General features: G+C 47.3%; 1 protein-coding gene across 5 annotated transcripts in view; it reads right to left on the bottom strand.

The window, feature by feature from the left end:
• The window catches only part of TMCO4 (transmembrane and coiled-coil domains 4), a 78,368-nt gene that overhangs the window by 13,187 nt on the left and 50,452 nt on the right, over positions 1-14,729 (bottom strand). The window lies entirely within an intron of this gene.

Here is a 14,729-nt window from a genome sequence, read left to right as displayed (position 1 = left end):
TGAGTTCCCCGCCCCGGGTCAAGCCCTCGTGTGCCTGATCTATCCCTGCAGAGCACTGAGATCTGCATGTTAGAGTTGAGGAAAACCGAAGACATTTTCCAGATCACGTGGCTAGTAAGTGACACAGAGCAAGCTGGGACCCGGGTCTGTTTCCACCCTCCATGGAGCTCACAACTGGCCGTGGACTTGGAGAGGGTGTGCCCCCTTAGAAGGGACTGGTGGTCCCTTGCTCAGTGCACGTGGCAGGTAGGAGACACCACAGCCTTCCTGGGCAACAGGTTCCCTGGGGTCTGTACACGGAAGGGAGGGAGCGGAGAGGAGACGGGGTGGGGGCAAAGTGTCCCAGGATACGGCGAACACTCAACTGCTGCACTGACCTAGTGGTTCAGCGTAGTTTAGGTCGGGGCTCGTCAGGGCGCAGGCCCTGGGCGAGGGCTGGTCCAGGGACTATTTGTACAGAAACAGAGAAGCAGCGTTTCTTTTCTCTCATTGCAGACTGGAAAGCAACAGTTCACAGACAGGCAGGCGGACCGCACTTTGAGAAGCGCTGCCCTAGACCCACGAGGGGTGCAGTGCACCCCCACCCATCACTCTCTACCCCCTCAACCGGCCGTATTTTTCCTCTTGTCACATTCTCTTGTCTACGTCTGTCTCCTCCGCTAACATCAAGGCTCACTGAGGGCGGGGCTCCAGCTGCCCGAGTCACAGCTGTATAGAACAGTGCCTGGTATACCCTCGGCGCTCAATAAATATGTGACTGAACGAGTGAATAAATACACTGCCATTCCCCAGGAAAGCCAGGATATGCACTTTGCAAAGCCCTGGGTTCACATTTTAGCTTAGCTCCTCTGAGCCTATAAGCGGACATGATACTATCTTGAGGGTCTTCATGGCAATGGAGTCAGTGTGGGGAAAACACCCAGCATAGTGAACACACAGTGGAAATCAGTGTGTCCCTCCCTGCCCTGCAGCCCTGCCTCCTCGTAAGCTCATTCTTACGGTTCTGAGTTCCCACGCATTTGGGAAGCTATACGCTCCGTGTCATCCCTGGGGAACTGGCCCCAGAGGGACAGCTACACTCAGCCCTGCTGCTCTCCTGCTGGGTGACACAGGACAGGCGGCGTCTTCTCTCTGGGTGCCAGTTTCTAACCAGAGCACATCTGTCTTCCATCTGGGCTGCTGTGTAAGAATTTGTCTGAATAAATGGCTCCAGGCCAACAGGAGTTTGAGAACCCCTCTGGCTCTGACGTCAAAAGATTCTGCGGTACAGGAGGGAGGGTACAGCTCAATGGTAGAGTGAGTGCTTAGCATGCAACGATGTCCTGGGTTCAATCCCCAGTGTCTCCATTTAAAAAATAAATAAGCCTAATTATCTCCCCCCACACCCCCACCAAAAGGGCATAGAATTCTGATTTCACTCCTTTGCTTCCAGGGACATGATCACCTGGCAGAAGGATGTAAAGCTTCAGTAAGCTGGTAGTGTGTGTTGAATTACAAGGATGACTAAGATACGCCTTGGTGTGACAGCTATTCCAGGGGCTTACGTTGCTAGCAAGGCTGTAGAGAAGGAGATATTACTTGGACCCCTTCTCTTGGCAGATGAGGAAACTGAGTCTCGGCGGGGTGGGGCATGCCCCAGGTCACACCGTGAGAATACAGCTGGGCCCAGAAGCTGATACAGAGGGCTGCTGGGACCTGGGGCCATTCTCTCTGCTGTTTGAGGTAACAACTCCTGAACCACAGTGATCGCAGTTGGGTTATCATTGCTCCCACTGTGCCCAGGGCCCAGGGCTGACGACTGAGCTCAGCAGCCCTCTCGGAGCCTGGCCACTCAGGGCACCTGCACAGAACCTCTCCACCTGAGGAGCGGGGACAGCTTTGCAGCCCTGGGTGCTGATGCCTGGAGGGCTGGGACCCCTTGTGGCTGGCAGTGGAACTGCAGCATTCTCTATCAGATGGCCCCCAGCAACCAACTGCGAGGTTGCTGTAACTAGCCAACCGACAGCTGTTACGAAAAGCAAAAAAAGTAGTTGCCTTTTGAAGCCGAGCTGAATTTCATAAAACCTCATACAAGAGTCCAGAGCACAGTGAAATCAAGTCAGGATAGGCGGCGAGCTGGAAACACATCCACCCATCGCTGAAGCCTGGCTGCAAACTGCCTTCCTAGACTTCCTCCCCTTCATCCTCAGACTGGCGCCACACTCACATGTGTCCTTCTTATGTTTTAAAGACTTTGCTCCCTGTGAGGTTGCAAACGTGGAGGGAAGCCTCGGGGCCGATTCTTGGTAATACACAGGTGATAGCTAGAGGAAGTCAGCGAGAATCACTTTAGACCCACCCAAGGGAGAATCTGGTATTGTTCCCGGAACAGAACAGTCCAGGAGGGGAAACCTGAGTCAGGAAAGAGCCAACTCTGGCTGCTGGAGTAGAGCCTGAAAAGAAAGAAAGAAAAAAAAAAAAGCCAAAACTCGCCGTTTGGTCCAAAACTTGATAATACCAGATTTCAGGCTTCCAGGTAAAATACAGAAAATCCTCACTCAGGTACCATTTTGAAGCGTCAAGCAGGCCCCGTCCATGGGCACAGACGATACCTCACATCACGATGTGTATTCAGTGCAGAATGCCCCTGCTTTTCAAGACCAGCAAAAGAAACTGGAATTTAACATTGTTTTAGTAATAACAAATATAAGATGACCTCACTGCCTTTCTACTGCAGGGCCCATGACTGTTTGCTGAAACATTTATTCCTATCGCTACCATCCACTTTTCTTCTTGTGGATTTTTAAGATATTAAGAGGGTCCCATAGCTTTACGAATAGTCAGGGATCCAACATTCATCGGCCATCTTTAAGCTCAGGACACAAACAGGTCCAGCTTTAAGGCTTGGATTTCCCATTCTGTAAACAGTGCTGTGTACGCTATTAATATTGTACTTTCACTGTTAAAGCTGGAGGCCCTTCATCCTGTTATGACTTTGGCATTAAGGAGTCTCCACAGTTAAGAAAAGAAAGCTTTTATTGGTCCTGCCTCTGCCCCTCCACTTTCAGTCCTTTCTGTCGCTCGGATGTGCCGTGAGAGACACTGCTTTCTCATACTTTCTTTGCTTCCACTTCTTATTTTTATTCTTAACACAGGAGCCAAAGCGATCCCTTAAAAATGCGAGTCATAGGCACGAGGTAACTTTCGGGGGGGGGATGGAAATGCTCTAAAACTGGGTCATGCTGATGGTTGTGCAACTTGACATGTTCACTAAAAACCATCGAACTGTACACTTAACATGGGGGGATGGTGCAGCATGCAAATTATGCAGCAGAAAAGTCAGAGCAATTCCCTCCTGTGCTCAGAACCTCCCGTGAGACCCATCTTTCATGGAGTCTGAGTCAAAGTCATTTCAACAGCCCTCGAAGCCCTCTGTGACCTGCCGCACGCTTCCCCCTTGCTCCCTCTGCTCCAGCCACACTGGCCCTGCTGTTCCAGAACATGCCAGGCCTTTGCCTGTGCTGGTCCCTCTTCCAGAGGCTCTTCCCTCCGACATCCACAAGCCTCCCCGATCCCTCCTTCACCTCTTGGCTTCATGGTCGCCCTCCAAAAGTAGGAAAATGCAACCTCCCACCCTTACCAGGTGCCCCATCTCCCTTCTCTGATTTATTTTTCTCCATAGCATTTGAGACCATCTATTTTATCTTTAAAATCTCTCAGTTTTTTTTTCTATTGAAGTATAGTTGGTTTACAACGCTGTGTGAATTCCTGGTGGACAGCCTAGTGATTCAGTTACACACATGTATATTCCTTTTCTTATTCCTTTTCATTATAAGCTATTACAAGCTATTGGATGTGGCTCCCTGTGCTCTACAGTGGTACCTTGCTGTTTTAAAACCTCTTCTGTAGTTTGTCTCCTGCTACACGGGATCCACCCAAGGGCTGAGACTGTTCTTTTTTATGCTCCCCAGGGAACCCCGGTGCCTAGAACAGTGCCTGGCACAGGTGCTGAGCTCAGCAAATGTTTGTGGAATGGATGAAAGCCGTGGGACTCAGCAGGATGAACCCTTCATGCTGAGAATACATGTAAGGAGGATTTTTTTCTTTTTATCTTCCTCCTGGTATAACTTTTTTTGAGAGGCTGTAGTCAAGGATCTCTGTAGACTGGATAAAAACAAAGGAAGAGTGTTGACTCTACTGAAAGTCAATGGAAGAGTATTTAACCACTGCGCCCAGCTCTCCAATTGCTGGTTTCCAGAGCTCTGCTCCAGGGGAATGGTTGCTACTGTGACTGAGTGCAGTCTGCAATGGGCAAGATTATGAATGGTCCTTCCAAAGCTGATGCTGCCTCAGTCTCCTCCCCCAGCTTCTGACAATGTGATGCAGGGGCTCATGGGAACCCCCTCAAGGAGCACCTGACATCAGCTGTATTGACAGAATCCCTTGGGCTTGGTCAATACAGTAAGAAGGTTCAGGGTCTTCAGATCCTTCCAATGATTCACGGTACAGCTCAGGGTGCCCCATCTCTGGGGGCAAAGATCCAGAGTGACTTTGAGGGCCCAAGAGACAACACAAGTACCAACCACTGTCAGCCAATGAAATGCCTCCTGTCTCAACAGCAGGTGTCCTGTTTCTAGGACTGTGTCAGATGCTCTTGTGACTCACAGAATTCCTGGATTCAGGTAGCTTTCAGTCATCACATACTTCAACCAGGAGACACAAAATGTGGGGCAACTACCGTGTGCAGGGCTGTGAAATCTTTGCCATTAGAAAGGGCCCATGTGCACAAAAGGTTGGGGATCATCTGCCCAGGGGAAGTGGCTTGACCTCTGGCACAAGACAGATATGTTCAAATCCTGGTTTTGCTACTGTGTGAACTGAAGTCAGTTATTTAATAACTTGGAGCTTCGGCTTCCTCCTCTGTAAAATGGAGATAATAGAATAATATCGATTGTCCAGGGCTGGGGAGGTTATATGTTCAGGACAGTGTCTGGTACATGGTGTGGTCAGTGGTTTCTGCTCTACTGTTATTCCCGAGCAGATGGTTAACTTGGTGACTAGGTAAAAATGGTGGGCATGAAGCACTGTCTTTGGAGATGGCTCGGCCATTTCTAGTCACGGTGCCTGCTTCTAGCAGCCACTAATCGCGGGCACTGTTTTAGGAGTTAGTAGTGGTGGGAAGTGGTGATGACGGGCATGTGGTCCTAGTGAACGGTAGCCTCGATCCCCTTTAGGGCAGAGCCTCTGGAAGAGAAGCGGCTGAAGAGCTGTAAACAGTGACTAAACACCTTCTCGCTTCCTTAAATTTTTTTTTTTAAAAATTGTGGTAAAAGACACATAACATAAGATTTTCCATCTTAACAAGATTACACTGTATAGCACAGGGAAATATACACAAAATGTTATGATAAATCACAGAGAAAAAAATGTGACAATGAGTGTGTGTATGTCCATGTATGACTGAAAAATTGGGCTGAACACTGGAATTTGACACAACACTGTAAAATGATTATGAATCAATAAAAATGTAAAAAAAAAAAAGATTTTCCATCTTAACCACTTTTAAGTATATAGTTCAACTGTGTTGAGTATGTTCCCATTGTTGTGCAACCATCCTCACTTGCTTTTATCACTCAGAATTTAGATAAATCAGTTTCTATCTTGTCAATTGCCCTTATCATGCATTCGGCAGTTCACACTCAAGTCCTGATATGACACTTTTACCACCTGGCGCTCCTCACACACCGTCTGGAGACTGTCTTAGCTTTTCAAAAACGAAAAACCAATCCTCCCTCAAAACCCAAGAGCTGAGAATGGGCAGTTCACAGCAGCAAGAGTCCCTTTACAATACAGCTCTGGTCTTGAAAATTGTATATACTTGAGTTTTTGTCAAATTAAACATTCTTAAAATGTACCAAGAGGGGCCAGCTCTTTCAAAGAGTCCCACGGAGAACCCTTTTGGACAAAGAGAGGGGAATGCTTGGTCACTGGGAATGACCGCTCCCAGAGTTACCTTGGCCGTTTTGTCTTTTCCATATGGTGGGCTTGTGAAAGGTGAGGCAGGGGCAGAGAGCGGTTTCCAGGTATTTCTAAACAGCCGACTCTAGGAGTCACACAGAAAACTCATCAAACGTTCGGAAGGCAACATTGCACACCCCTACATGCCTATCACGTTGTCAATAATGAGATTCTCCTGGGCTGCAAAGACCAAAATTTCAGAAGCAAAAAAGAAGAATTTTCTTCCTCCTGGCAGGGGGGCGTGTGTGCAGTGCTGATAAGGAGGGAAGCGAAGGAGGAAATTATCTCCTGACTGCAGGTCCAGAAAACAGACCTTGAAGAAAATGATATGAACTGCACTGAACACAAACACAATCCATTCCAAAGACACACAGATGCGTGGATGATAAACATACAGATGTGGCCAAAGGGAGAGGGAGGGTCACCAGGAGCTGGGCAGAAACGGAGATGAAGAAAGAGAAGCTTTGACCATCCTCCACCCCCGACCCCCCAGCGGAATGAGGTTCACACTGGAGAGACTCATTTAAAGGAGCCTGTTTGGATATATTACAAGGATTCAGGATGAATCCTTCAGGGAAGGAGTAAGCCTTCATCTTTCCCTTTTGATCCCCATCTCTTTCATTTGGCAAAGTGGGAAAGCTGTTACTTGCATCCTGGGGCCCTGGAAATTAATCTGTATGTCTGGCCTCTCTTTGCTGTTCACCCCAGCTCTTCCACGGGGCAGCTAAAGCCGGGTCTGTCTGAGGACAAAGCAACTGGAGACGCAATTCCACACAAAGAAATCACATCAAATGCGACGTCTGCTATCATGGAGCTGAAAGAGCCAGTTGACTGGATGACAGTCTGTTCTGCATTTCAGCTAATATCTAGTGACAGCCCAAAAAGAGTTCTCGGCCAAGTGGGAGTTTAGGAGCTCAAGGGTCAGGATGTTTAAATGTATCTGAGCTTACTGGCAAACTCTTTTGCCTTGGTTTTATGCTTCAGACATCATGGGTGGCAATGTTGGTCTAACTTCATAGAGGCTGGGAATGAAATTGAAGAGAGAGCTCTTGCTGCAAAAGTTTTATTTTGTTTTTTTTTTTAAAAACAAAGCTGTGGTATTCTATTTCTAAATCCCCCTCCTTCATCACCATCATCATCTCAGCTTACCTTGGGATAGGCGAAGTGTGTTTTACACTTACATCATTCCATTTACTTCTCATAATGATCCTAGGAGGTAAGCAGGACTACTCTCATTTTTGATGGGAAAAGCTTGCCTCAGAGACACTAAGTAATTTGCCCAAGGTCACACAGTAACGGGCGTAGTGGAATTCAGTTATTCCTGCGTTTTCTCTCCCTCTCTCCTGTCTCATTTCCCTTTGTGATCAAACATAATCTTGAACCAAAACATATGTCTTTTGATAACTGGGACATCTTCTAAAATCATATATTAAAAACAGAACAACACAAACTGCCAAGATTAACAGTTCCTATCTGGTTGATTCAAGAGACATACTAATAGGCTAAAATTTGCTTGAAGATTAATATCCTGATGTGTGTATCACGCCAAAGGTACATGACCTTTTGCTTTGTTCTCAGGAACGTTTGCCAAGCCAAGTGGTGCAAAGATATTGCAAAGAGAAAGAAAAAGGAGCCCACATGAAACATGTCACACTTTCTATTTTTTGATGGAGAGTTATGGTAATAAGCTCACACCCTGACACGTGAACTCAATTTTCCCATCAGAAAGGTTAAACAGAGTAAGATGACATAACTTAGAAATACAGCTGCTGGTAAACTGCAGGCTGTGAGCCAGTATAAAACAAGCTGTTTCATTATGTATATGCATATACATAAATAAAAGGTCATATATGTTCTATAAGCTAGCTACTGCTGTGTAACAAATCGACCCCCAAACTCAGAGGCTTAAAGTAACCATGTATTATTTCTCATGAGCCTACCAGTGAACTAGGCAATTCTGCTGAGATTATCCAGGCATGCCTGATCCCCCTGGGCTCACTTATGCGCCTACAGTCAGCTGGTTGGCAGGCTTGGGGCTGGCTAACATAACTTGGCTTTGCTCCATGTAGTCTTCCATCCTCCAGTGGGCTAGCCTTGACTTATTCTTAGGACTGTGACAAGGTTCTAGGAGAGTGGAATCCATGTGCAAGGCCTTCTGAGGCCTAGGCTTGAAACTGACATGATGTCACTTCCTTTACCTTTTTTAGCAAGTGCAAGTCACAAGGCCAGCCCAGATTCAAAGGGTGGAGAAACTAACTCCACTTCTTGATGGAAAAAGCTTCAACATCATATTGAAAAGGATGTGGATACAAGGCAGGTGGAGAATTAGGGCCATTTTTTTGTTATCAGTCTATCACAGATACGAACAGTACCGCTGAAACACTGCAAAGTGCTGACAGCTCATGTGCAGTGAGCAAGGGGTTAAAAGTCCCTGGTGATATCAGTGCTAGGTGAATGTTTCTTTGAATTCTCACCTGGTGGAAAGAACAAGGAGTGGGAAGAACGCTGGGTGGGAAGGATGCCAGGGTGCAGGCGTGGCCCAGCCAGGCTGTGGGCAAGTGGCTAGTTTTCAGGGACATGGTTTTTGGGAGCCCTGAGTGAAGGCAGGATCCACCTAGAGAAGTGGAAAAGTAGGCCAAGGCGGAAGCCTTTAGGCAAGATCAAGGTGGGGTGTTCAAGTGCTGATCTTGATTAAGTTCAAGATCAAGCACAAACACCAGAACTAGAGGGCCAGAGGTCACAGCTGCAGAGCAGGGTCTGGAGCTATTATTTAATTATGATAAGAGCAGAGAGCATTTACCCAGCATGGTCCTGGATTCCAGGAACTGTGCTAGATGCTCTCCCCCTGTTATCACAGTAATCTTCACTGTTATTTGTAGTAGATCCTTAACTAGTTATTGTAGCAGGGTCTGTTAGAGGTAAACTTGCTCAGTCTTAGAAAATATCTTTTGGCTTCCATCTTGATTGATAGTTTAGCTGGATATAGAATTTCAGATTGGCAGTTCTTTTCTTTCTTTTCTGGCTTCTATTGTTTTGAGAAATCGCATCAGTCTAGTTGAGCTTTCATTGTAAGTAATCTTTTTTTTAAAATCATTTTTAAAGTAATGATTTAAGTAATTTTTTTTGGAATTCTGCAATTTCACTATGATATGTGTAGGTGTAATATATTTATCCTGCTCAAAACTCATGTTCCTTGAAACTCAGGAATCAAGTCTGGAAAATTCTCAGCCAATAAATTGTATCTCTCTCCTAGTCTCTTCTTTTTGGAGTTGGTAGCAGGCAACTGTCAAACACTAACTTCTCTTTCCTATTTTCCATCTGTGTATTTCTCCATGATGCATTGTTGGTAATTTCTTCAAATCAATCTTCCAACTCATGATTTCTCTCTCTAGCTTTGTCTTATCTTTGTTTAACTCATCCACCAAGGGTTCAATTTCAATGACTTTTTTTTCATTTCTAGAATTTCCATTTGATTTATTTTAAAATCTCCCTGTTATTTTTTTTCCAGTGTCTTGCTCTACACAGTTATTTTCAATGTTTTATTTTACGTCTTTTAATAATTGTAAACCTGCTTATTTGGGGGGAGGGTAATTAGGTTTATTTATTTATAAAAGAATTTTTAATGGAGGTACTTGGGATTGAACCTAGAACCTCATGTAAGCTAAGCACACACTCTACCCTGAGTTATACCCTCACCCCCCTAATTTATATCTTTAATAATTGTAAACCTGCCCTCGTTTTTGGTGGGAGGCTCCTTCAGACTGCTCTGTTGAGGACCGAGGGTCTACTCCTGATGTTAGTTTGTCTGTAACTTTTCCATAAAGTGGGTTTTTCCCCTCGTGTGTTTTTTCATCTGAAAGATAAGCTCATCTTTAAAGCTGCTCTTATATGCGAATCTGTATAGTCCAGCTTGAGGACCCATTTTTTCTCCAGAGTAGTCTGGTGTCAGTTTTTTGACTTGGGAATTCCTGGATCACGCAGGTGGTGTAAACGTGAACCCTAAGCCCAAGTGAGGCACGGTCCTGTGTCTCTGAATTCCCTGAGTTCCCTCCCTTCCAGTCAGGACAACATGCTATTACTGTGGTCCTGCTCCCTCCTTGCTTCTCACCTCTGGTGACTTGCTTTACTTTTTGGAAGCTCAGCTCAGCGTTTAAAGAGATATTTGCTATAGTTTACCTAGCATTTCTGGAGTACTCGTAGTAGGAGAATTTTCAGGCTAATCAGTTCACACGGTTGCCACTCTAGAACTTGCTACTATAGCTCTAATATTTCTCCATCATATGTTAGTCATCTCTCTTTTTAAAGAAAAAGGACAGGCCTCAGGCTCAGAGCCTTTGGCAGGGGACAGCATCATGCTAGATCTTATAAGCGTTGCTTTATTTTTAATGTTTTAATGATTCCTTTCAGGTATGACAATACTGAGTTTCCATTCGAGGTAATGGTTCTTTATAAAATAAATTTACTTAAGATTATGAGTTGATATAAAAATATTATATCGGAACACCCATGCCAAAAGAAATGACTCGAATCATGAACCTGTTTAATAACTCCTGCGGTTGGGAACCTGGCTGTCAGTCCACAGTGGTTAGTACCCTCCTGCTAATGGTGACAACCTGCTGGCTTCACGGCATTGGCTACAGTTTAGCAAGTTGAGTCGACTTAACATTTGATGTTCTTTGGACTGCAACGCCAGGTTTGCTTTCTGGCGGCACAGCTATTCTAAAAGGTGGTCATATTTCAACTGGTACTTTACTACAGTTTAGCAAGTTGAGTCGACTTAACATTTGATGTTCTTTGGACTGCAACGCCAGGTTTGCTTTCTGGCGGCACAGCTATTCTAAAAGGTGGTCATATTTCAACTGGTACTTTACTGAATGTGACTGGATCTAGGGACAAAATAAGATTTCCCTGTGGTTGCTTCCTCTTACCCCTAACCCCCAAAGCTTTACAACTTTTTATTCCCTGTCAGAAACAGATGGCACAGCGACTGATGCCTAATACATGCAAACAAGGAAGATATAGCAGGTGACAGGGGAGTTTCTCAGGCAGCAGGAGCAGCTGCTCAGTTCTGCACAGGCCCACGATGGAAGGCAGCTGGTAGACCCTCCCCAGCCAGCACTTGCTGGAAACCCCCTCTGTGCTAGGCTTGTGAAATGTGAGCCTGAAAGTCACCGCAAGGTGGTGCTGCAGCGATCAGAAATGCACCAGGTGTCTCCAGGGTCGGGCCCTCCCCCAGAAGCTTCCTGAAATGCCACTGCCAAGGGGTGGGCTGACCACACCCCAGAGCACCTGCCGCTCCCCGGGGTCCCTGAGAGGAACTTTGAGAAGAGAATCCCAGGCCTGGCGGTGCCTTTAACAAGCTTTGCATCCTGGATAAGCTGGGCCAACACTGAGCTATCAAATTAAGGGACAGGTCTAGGGTCCCCATGGGGCCATGGAGAGAGTCCTGCTGTGGGAGTCAGGCAGCCCTGGGGCCCACCCTCTGCTCCTTCACTTACGCCTGTGTGACTGTGAACAAATGAGACTCTAACTGGGAAGGGCCTGGCAGGAAGGGCACTCAGTCAACTGGCTTCATTTGGTGAAGTTCAACAAGCCTCTTATCAGGTATCAAAGGCTGAGCTGAACTGGCGGCTGGAGATCTCAGCCTCTGGGAAGCGGAGAGAGAGCAGAGGGGCCTTTGGGACCAGCAGATGGGCAGGTTTGTGCAGCCACAGGCAGGGGTGGCTGGGATGGGGTGGGGGGCGTGATCGGCGGGGAGCCCTTCCCATCTGTGACCTCAGCAGGTAGATGGAGTCTGGCTGACCTTTGTCCCTTCAGTGCCGTGCACAGGTGCTGGCACTTGGTGGGTCCTCAGCAGACGTCTGCTGACCGATGGGTAAATACAGACATCAAGTGAAAGCACTGACATGAAAGACTCAAGTCACAGCCTGCGTCCAGGTCCCTGCTTTCCGCTCAACAGGTCCAACTCCCACGTTCTGGACCCTGCTCATCTCTCCAACCTCACCTCTGCCAACTTCCCAGCAGAAACCTTGGCTCAGGTCGCCTGCCCTCTCCAGACCGTTCATCCTCCTCCCTCTAGGTCTTTGTTGTTGCCAGTCCCCAGCTCAAAGGCCTGTCTCCCTCGCAGCGTCTCAAGGTTTACCTTTTCCCTCAAGACCTGCCACCTCCTCCTTGAAGCCTCCCCTGCCACCTGGAAAGACAGGCTCCCTCCTGGGAACTGCTTAATACCTGGGCCCTTGCAATGAGGCATTTGGTACTGTTACTGCCCTTGTTTTAAGGCTGGTATCCACTCTCTTACTCAGATTTGAGGCAATTTGAGGGCTGCAAGCTTATGACGAGAGGCAACATAAAGAAGGGGCAACGGGAAGTGGTTTAGAGTCAGACGCACCTAAATTAGAATCCCAGATCTGCTTGTTACTGGCTGTGTGCCCTTGGATAAGTCACATAACTTCCCTGGGCGTCTGGTTCCCCATCTGTAAAAACGGAAACTGTTAACACCTGCTTCCAGGTGTAATGACGTCTACACCTTTCTAGGTGACTGGGAAGAAGACTGAGATGGAGTCTGTTGCTACCTGGCACACAGTAGGTCCTCAATAAACGTCAGCTCCCCTCCCGCTTCCCCTCATCTTGGAAGGATGGCTTCTTATTTTGGAGACGAGCAGCTGTTCTCCATCAAACTCCTGTAGAGGAAAGTAGGATGAACAGGCAGGATGCACTAAAAGCCATGCTTTCCGCTGCTTTCTAAGCTGTGATCCAGGTTCAACAAGAGTCCCCTGAAGCCTCAATCTCCAGCCGCGGCTAAGTTACAAAGTGTAAAATCACCCCAATGAAGATCCACCCTGGGACTGGTCCCCTAGTTAACATTCTTCCAAGTACCCAGGTGCTCAAAGCTGAAGAAATCATCTCCAGCCTGAGTGTCTGCAGACACCCCTGCGACAACCTGACAATTAGGCAGCCCCTCGGAAAGGTCATCCCCAGCCACGACGTGTCCTCAGAGCTCCAGGTGGGTAAACTTTCCAGCGAGAGCTGTTTGAGGTTCTGATGGCTAATTGGGCCGGAACCTGAGCACCTCGCTCCTAAAAGGAGAGGGTGCAACCGTCAGACAGAATGTCAGGTTGAAACGGAAGGTCTTGTTACTTGTGGAGCTGGCATCTCCACGTCCCCTCGTGGAAGTGAGAAACAGGTACTTTATATTCTTTCAATGCTTTCTGTTTTTGCTTCGGTTGCTCGGAAGCTAGTAGTTAAATTCACAGCTCAATGATAGCAAATGGGTAATAACAGGAGGAAATATAACAATAACAGTAAGTGACAAAGATAGTGGTGACTGAATGCCGACTTCTCGTCAGCCTTCTGCTAAGTGCTTTACATGTATTATTCCACTTAATCCTTTCAGTCATGCTCTGACGAAGGCATTAGTAGACCCATTTCACAGACGAGGAGACTGAGGCACAGGGACTAGGTACATGTGCTCAGCTAGTAAGTGGCAGAGCTGGGATTCAGATCCAGGCCCGGCTGCAAAGTCCACTCTCCTGCATTTGGGCTTCCCAACCGCCTCAGGCCTCCTGCTCACATCAGTGTTCTTTCTGGTTCTAATGTTTTATATTTATCTATAAGCTGTTGCTCTCATGGCTGGATTTCCTGAGAAGTCCTGGAAATCCAGGAGATGAGGCTTTGCATGAATACATGGATGAGTAAATGAGTGAACCAAAGATGGAAGAAATGAAGAATAAAGAACATACTGGAGACCTGAAAGGTCAGAGTTCACACGGGGACATCCGTGCTGGGGTGGCAGGGACAGGGGCCCCCAAACTCAGACTCTGTCATTAAAACACAAAGTGTGGGGAACACACTAACTAGAGGCAGGAATGCTCTAGTCTTCTGTTTTACAAAACAGGCCTGGCAATTTTCTAAAAGACAGCTGTTTTGGTGACGGCGGCTAAGCAGGCTTGATGGTCATGGGCATCGTAGATACAGCGGGAAAATAACCCGACAGTTTCCATTACAGAATGCTGTGAACTGAGATGGTTCATTAATATGTAAATTAAGAGGACTTGGGGTGTTTGCTTCCCCTGCTGGAACCCCTAGTCCCCACAGGAATGCTCCTCACTGGCCAGGGTCTGGATTCTTCAGTTATTATCAACCAGGACTCAGGCACAGGACCTGTTTACACTAAACTCTGGGTGAGAGGATGGCCAGGGAGGGAAGGAAACTGAAAGCAGTCGCTGGAGAGGGGATCTGTCCATGGGACTGGGACGGTCATCAGGGCTCACCAGGGCCAGAATGAGAAGAATGCCGTCCGTCTCCCCGTGCTCACTGCAGAAGCTCTGGCAGGAGCTCGGACAGGGAGCATGGATGCCTGCTCCATCTCCTTGAAAGTGACAATTCTGGGTGGACCAAAATGAATCAGCATTCAGTTTCCGACACGGTCTCTTGCCAATGTGCTTAGTGGGACTCTGATCAGCTCTGGGTTCCAAATGGATAAAATCATGTTTCTGAAAGGCCGAGGAGCAGATCTGGGGACATGCTGGCCACCCAGGCACTGAAGCCCTCGGGACACCAGCAGCCTAGTTGGCACTGGGGGTCTATGGCCAATTGGTGGGAGGAGGGTGACGTGGATCAAGCGGTGACTAAGCCTAGAGGGTTAATTAATGGTGGAGCAGGGGGGCCGGGCCCCAGAGGTGAGGCCAGAGCAAGGTCCCAGAGCCCCACTTTTACACAGCTGAGACAACCCA

The sequence above is a fragment of the Vicugna pacos genome, chromosome 13 (assembly GCF_048564905.1).
Source record: "Vicugna pacos chromosome 13, VicPac4, whole genome shotgun sequence".
Classification (NCBI taxonomy): Eukaryota; Metazoa; Chordata; class Mammalia; order Artiodactyla; family Camelidae; genus Vicugna; species Vicugna pacos.
This window is presented reverse-complemented; position numbering and strand designations above follow the sequence as displayed.